General features: G+C 30.5%; 1 protein-coding gene across 1 annotated transcript in view; it reads left to right on the forward strand.

The window, feature by feature from the left end:
• Positions 1 to 4,796, forward strand: part of NDFIP2 (Nedd4 family interacting protein 2) — an 80,348-nt gene extending 75,552 nt beyond the window's left edge. Inside the window, exon 8 of the mRNA XM_030813549.1 lies at positions 1,240 to 4,796. The gene's annotated coding sequence lies outside the window, so the exon portion shown is untranslated. The remainder of the gene's footprint in view (positions 1 to 1,239) is intronic.
• Positions 4,797 to 6,000: the final 1,204 nt, after the last annotated feature.

Genomic DNA, 6,000 nt, shown 5'->3' on the forward strand with positions numbered 1-6,000 from the left:
TTTAGATAACTTTTAGATTTTTAAAATTGAATTTCATAAATTTTAATTTTTAAAATACATAGCAAGTCAACTGAAATTTTAAATCAGACTTTTAAAACTTCTCTTTAAAGATTAACCATAGAATGTATGTGAAGTAACCACCAGCACAAAATTTGAAGGCTTGAGAAAACAAAATATGACATAGTACTTAGACCAAAGGAATGGGCATTTTTGTGTAAAACAATGTGAAATTCACATAGACATCTGGTGGAGAAAAAATCTGATTGAAAAACAATTTGTCTTGCAATCCTTTTAACAGTCCGGATCAAGGAATAAAAGTCATGTGAAGAAAATGGTTCTGTTATTGTTTTCTTAATGTGTGCTGGTTTTTATCAACTATGAAGGCTACAACTTGAATAAGTAGGAATATGAAGAAATGAGTAGAAGTTGTCTTACTAGTTATCCAGTGAATTTCTGGAGGCCGTGGATATAGCAGTAGTATTTCTTTATTGTTCAGCGGGAGTATCTTCACATAAAGTAACCTCATACTCTCTATTCTACTTTTTAAAGCAAGCACCATATACTTTATGCCTATAAATAAGGTAAACTTATAAAGCATTTGAACTCTATAACCAAAATGTTTACTAGTACTTAACTTCTGAATGTAGGACTATAAGGAACAAAGTGTTTCAAGTTTAAAACTAAGTATTCTTTTTTAAAATAAATAAGTATTCTTTTTTCAAGTAAATAAATTGTATGCTTTGTGATTTGGTTGCTTACATTTTATCATTTATATAAGTTATACATAAGCTTATATAATTTACTTATTTCTGCTAGAGTACTATGAATACACTTGTATTTCTAGATCATGTTAAAGTATCATTTTAAGTGTTCTATTAAAGTCTCCCCCAACCACTCCCAAAGAAGTCGCTTTTTTATTTTAACAAGCAAAATATCTTTGCAGACAGTGGCGTTAAGAATTTGTCAGTATTAATAATAAGATTAAAAGGCAAAGTAATTTTGCTGTTTTACTAATTTGTGTGATTGTCTTCTATGCATTTTGAAGAGTCTAAAATACAATGCAAATATTTTCTAGATGAAAATCTGCTATAGAAGCCTTACACTTTAGAATGTATTCTGATATGTAGACTTTTATCAAGAGAATATTATATACTTAATACAATTCTTCTATAAAATGTGTGCTGATTTAGGTAAAGACAACTTAATACATTTTAAGACTAATTCCTTTTTTGTCTCCAGACTGCATCAACCCGACATTCCTTTCTTATACCAATGTGAAATTTCCAGATCATCTGTAAACCTACAACTTTAATAGAAGACTACTAATAACAGAAGACAAATTAGTGAAGAAAAGACGGAGCTTCGAAATTGAATGGCAGGGTGGTTTATGCTTACAAGCCATTTCTGTTCATTCTTTTAAGTATCTATATTTCATTTTTTTTGCACATATGCATATGTGCCCATTTAAGATATTTGCATATACTTGATAAAAACCATAAAGTTGTAGCAGTTAAGTCCAGTCACATTTGGTTAATCAGTGTTTGATATAATTGAAAGAGTTGAGTGGATAAACAGTCTTCCAGCTTGTAAATGCCATTGACTTCTGACCTGACATTTAGTATCATAAAAATGAAATTAATAACCATGTCAAATGATTTAGTTTCTGGCTCTCAGACTCATCTGGCAATTCTACACATGAAACGTCTTTTGTTATATAAGGTGTATTGAAACCTGCAGTGCTGATTATTAGGAAGGATTTGTCAGATTTTTGAACATATTTACATTATTATTTAGGAAAACTCTTCCTGTAAATAACCATGCATAACTTACTTTCTGCAGTGTTTTCTGAGAAATTGTGTCCAGATAGCTTTCACTGATTTTAAATTAAGTGAACTAAATATATATGTGTATATGTATACATATACACACACACACACACACACACACACACACACACACACACACACATATATTTAGAAACCTGAGTGTTAAAGATAGAATTTGTTTTAGGACAAATTTTAAGAAAATGTGGGAATACCAATGTCCTTTGTAAGAAAAATAATTTTTTTTAAGGGACATACTAGTTTTAGGGATTTTCAGATGAGAAGCTGGGTTTTTAGGATTGCCCGTCTTAGAGATTCTTGCAGGAAGAGATTGTATTAGATATTATATTTATTTCATTTAAGATAATTTTGAAAGTTGATTTTCTAAATAAGATAATTCTCATTTGTGTTTGTCTTTTAAAAAGCCAATAAAATATCTTTCAGTATCATTGTAATAATTTTTTTAGAGTTTAATTTGTAAAGCTTAGCAAATAAAATCTTGTACTATTAATAGCTTCTTGCTTTATGACTTTAGGATTAACTTGTAAAAAACATATACTGAACTGAGATATGCAAAACACTCATTTTCAAGTTATGGAAATGTGTTTGTGGCATATAGGACTGTGGGGTCTGTGTGTGTAGTGAGAGTGTGTAGCCACTATTATAACTGGAATTTAATTTACATCCATAAACTACTATATTTCCCATCTTGCAAATCATTTTATGTCTCATCTGTTTTTCCTTTCGGTTATATCTTTGGTTTTGAATACCAACATTTAAAATGATGGTATTTTATCTTTTAAACTTAAAAATTATTTAATACAGCTATATGGACCGTAAAAAATTGATTTCTTATTTATTATTAGACATTACTACTAAAAGGTACATCTAACTATTCAGGGACATTTTTCCATTTCCAAAAAATAAAATTTATTATGCTTTATAACCTCTTCTGTATTTTCTAATTTTTTCGTTGTCTTTGATAAATAAAACATAGTTTTGTTTTGCTAATATAGCCTATTTTTTGTTTTGTCTCATTCAGTTTACTTTCCTGTGTAGAATTTTTATTGTTGTATTAAAGTACCTGTGTTACACCCCTTGAAGTAAGACAGTAGCATGAGGTAAAGAAAAAATACTTAGTTTAGTTGCCTAATTTGGAAATTAATTAAAATTAAACTGTACTAATAACATATTCAAACTCATGCTGGATCTCTTTCATATTAATTTCTTATAGACCTGTACTTTATTCTTTCAGTAATTTTTAAATGAAATTAAGCTTTGCTACATGGTAATTAAATAATTACTAGGAAGCTTAGCTATCAAACATCGACTTACTAAAATTTCATTTTAGCTTTTATGGTATATGTGCTTGTTTTCTGAATATGGATACATGTTACTTTTGATCCAGCATCAAAACTTCACTTTTTGTTTTGACTTTTTCCCCCAAATCTATAAGGTTCAAGTATACATATTACTTAATCCTCTATAATTGGCATAATTCAATGGTAGCCTTAAATCTCATCATGTAAGCAGGGGAATCAGAATGTTATTTTCAGGAACTTAATGTTCCCTTCAGATATATGAAATCCTGCATACTTCATTTCCTGTGAGCTTGAAGAGCTGCTGTTGTGTTTTGGGGACACTTGATCATCTTTGCACTCTGCCTTAAAGATTGAAAAATAAAAACTCTTGTTAGGATAGCTAAACATTTTTGAGTGTGATCTGGGGATTGGAAGCTAATACAAAAAAATTTCAAATTATTTCTATTGTAAATGAATAAGCTAGTCATGGCTAGGATAATCCATTTTCATGTATTTGTGCAATAAACTGAATTTTAAGGCAAAAATACACTTTTCTATATAGTGTATGCAGGATAGATTTTAGAAACTTAGATTAAAATACAAATCCCATTACATTTCTTTAAAATGAAAATCTCTGCTTAATAGAAAAAATACTAATCTTTAGCCTATTATTTTGAGTCTATAAGATATATTTCATTTTAGACATGCCTTTGAAGTTGTTCACAGATTTTTACCGGCTAAAACAATATTATTTCCAGTAAAACCTCTCCTAACAGGAAAAGTGGAGTTCAAAGTATCCAATTGGAGAAAAATTCAGAGTTCCTTCATTTAATATAATTTTTTTCATCTAGTATGTACTATTTCAAGAAGTGCAAAAAGTAACAATAGTGAATGTGATACCATACTTAAGGTAATATATATCCTTAGTTTGCTTAAAACAGTCCGGGTTATTCCTGTTTTCTCAGCTTAATAGTGCCTCATTGTACGCTCAAAAGTGTTCTAATTTGGAGGATAAGTTATATAATCATCCTGTGTATAATTGTAGACTGTACCAAGAAGCAACTACCTTAGCTCCACTACCCTTTGAGGGATGGAACTGGGGTAAGGGCAGGAGCCAGTTATTATTGCCACAGTGTTTTCTAATGAACCATTTGGCCTGTAGAAGAGGAATAGTATTTTTTTTAATAGTTGTATTTGAATGATTCCAGCTTATGGTAAATACTAAACTGAATGGCTTTTATATTTTTAACTGCTGTTAAATGTTATTTTAGCATTTATTAGTTGTTTATTATTTAATTCTTCAAATAGTCATATGAAAACATATATTTGATAAAGGTCAATTGTTAGATGATAATGTGCCATTCATTATCATAGGAATGTCCTTGCCCATATATAAAACATGCTGGCATGTATTTTACTTGTTAATAAAGTTGTATAGATGTGGAAGTGTGAACCTGTGATGCATCCTTTTCAAAATCAGTTTAAGATTCGCATATTATCACGACTTTGGCCTCACTAAACTGTTTATGTGACAAACCTTTCAAGATTGGAGATGAAAACAACACTTGTGAAATTAGGTTGGAGTTGCAACATCTTTTAACTTCTCAGTTATTTGTATGTCAGGAGACAGATTGTGGTTTAATTTTAATAAACACAAAATATCAGCTTTTTGAAAATAATTTATGTTCATTTCTACTTTGTAAAGTATCATTGGTCACCTAGGTCAGACCTGCTTATGGGTGTGAATTCTTATTTGGGACATAATACCTAACATGCGAAAATTTCCAGCAAGTAATTAAGAAAAACAGAAAACTCATTTCATACTTTTAAAAATATGTTTTTAAAGTTTAAGCTCAGAATATTTGCTGCTTTTACTTTTTTAATGTTTTGAGCTTATATTTCATTATTTTTGTTTTGAGAGATTGAGTTACTTGCTTTTAAAAATATTCTCTTTGTTTTAATAGAAACTTTTTTTTTTTAAATCAACACCTAAATAGAGAATATATGGGGTATTACTCCTTTAACAGCGGAGGTTATAGCAAACCAAAGCAATACTTCCAGTTCATGGAATCTTAAGGGGTTTTCTATCTCTTCATGCTTGCAAAGCACCACTTTACTACTCCCTAATTAACTTTGTATTTGCTCCTTATGTCTTCTCTCCTGCAAGTGGAATTAAAGCAAAAGTTACCTAGATGACATTTGATCTTAAGGGACGCAATTAGGTAAAGAGGGGAAGGCAGTTGCCTGTTTACCAAGCAGTAAAGCATTCCAGCTGGTAGGAAAAGTGGAATTTTGCACAGATCTCTCCAGGCAGAAGGGTCCCTCAGATTTTTAATCTGAATTGATTTAGATGATACTGCTTTATAACTAGTGACACATTTATTTTGCTCAAAGAGCCGCTGCACTGAAATCCTTGTTAGAAGTGATCAGGAAATAAGTTGGTGGGCATGTTCTTTCTGATTCTAGGATGTTACTTCACCAGCTTTCTCTTATAATCATAGGTCAACCTTGGGTTTCTTTTTAAAAAATGGCTGTTATGTCAAAAGGGAAATACTTAGATGGGAATCAAATTCCCCAGACTCTACCCTGATCATCCTTTGGATCATCGAAATATTTTGGAATGCCTATTAATAGTTCTTGAAGGGATGATGCTGTTACTACCACATAAAATCCATCTTTTACCCTATTGCTCTTCCCACCTTCTTTGAAAAAACAAAAACAAAAAAACCCAAAAAACTTAATTGCCATCTTTTTTAGGAAACCTTTTCCTCTCATCCTCTTTAATTTTGATCATCTTGGTTTCCATAGCCCTATGTGTGATTTCTGTCAAGGTACTTATGAGACAGTGCTGGGAGTATTAATTTTTAGGTTACTAT

This window comes from Nomascus leucogenys, chromosome 5 (genome assembly GCF_006542625.1).
Source record: "Nomascus leucogenys isolate Asia chromosome 5, Asia_NLE_v1, whole genome shotgun sequence".
Classification (NCBI taxonomy): Eukaryota; Metazoa; Chordata; class Mammalia; order Primates; family Hylobatidae; genus Nomascus; species Nomascus leucogenys.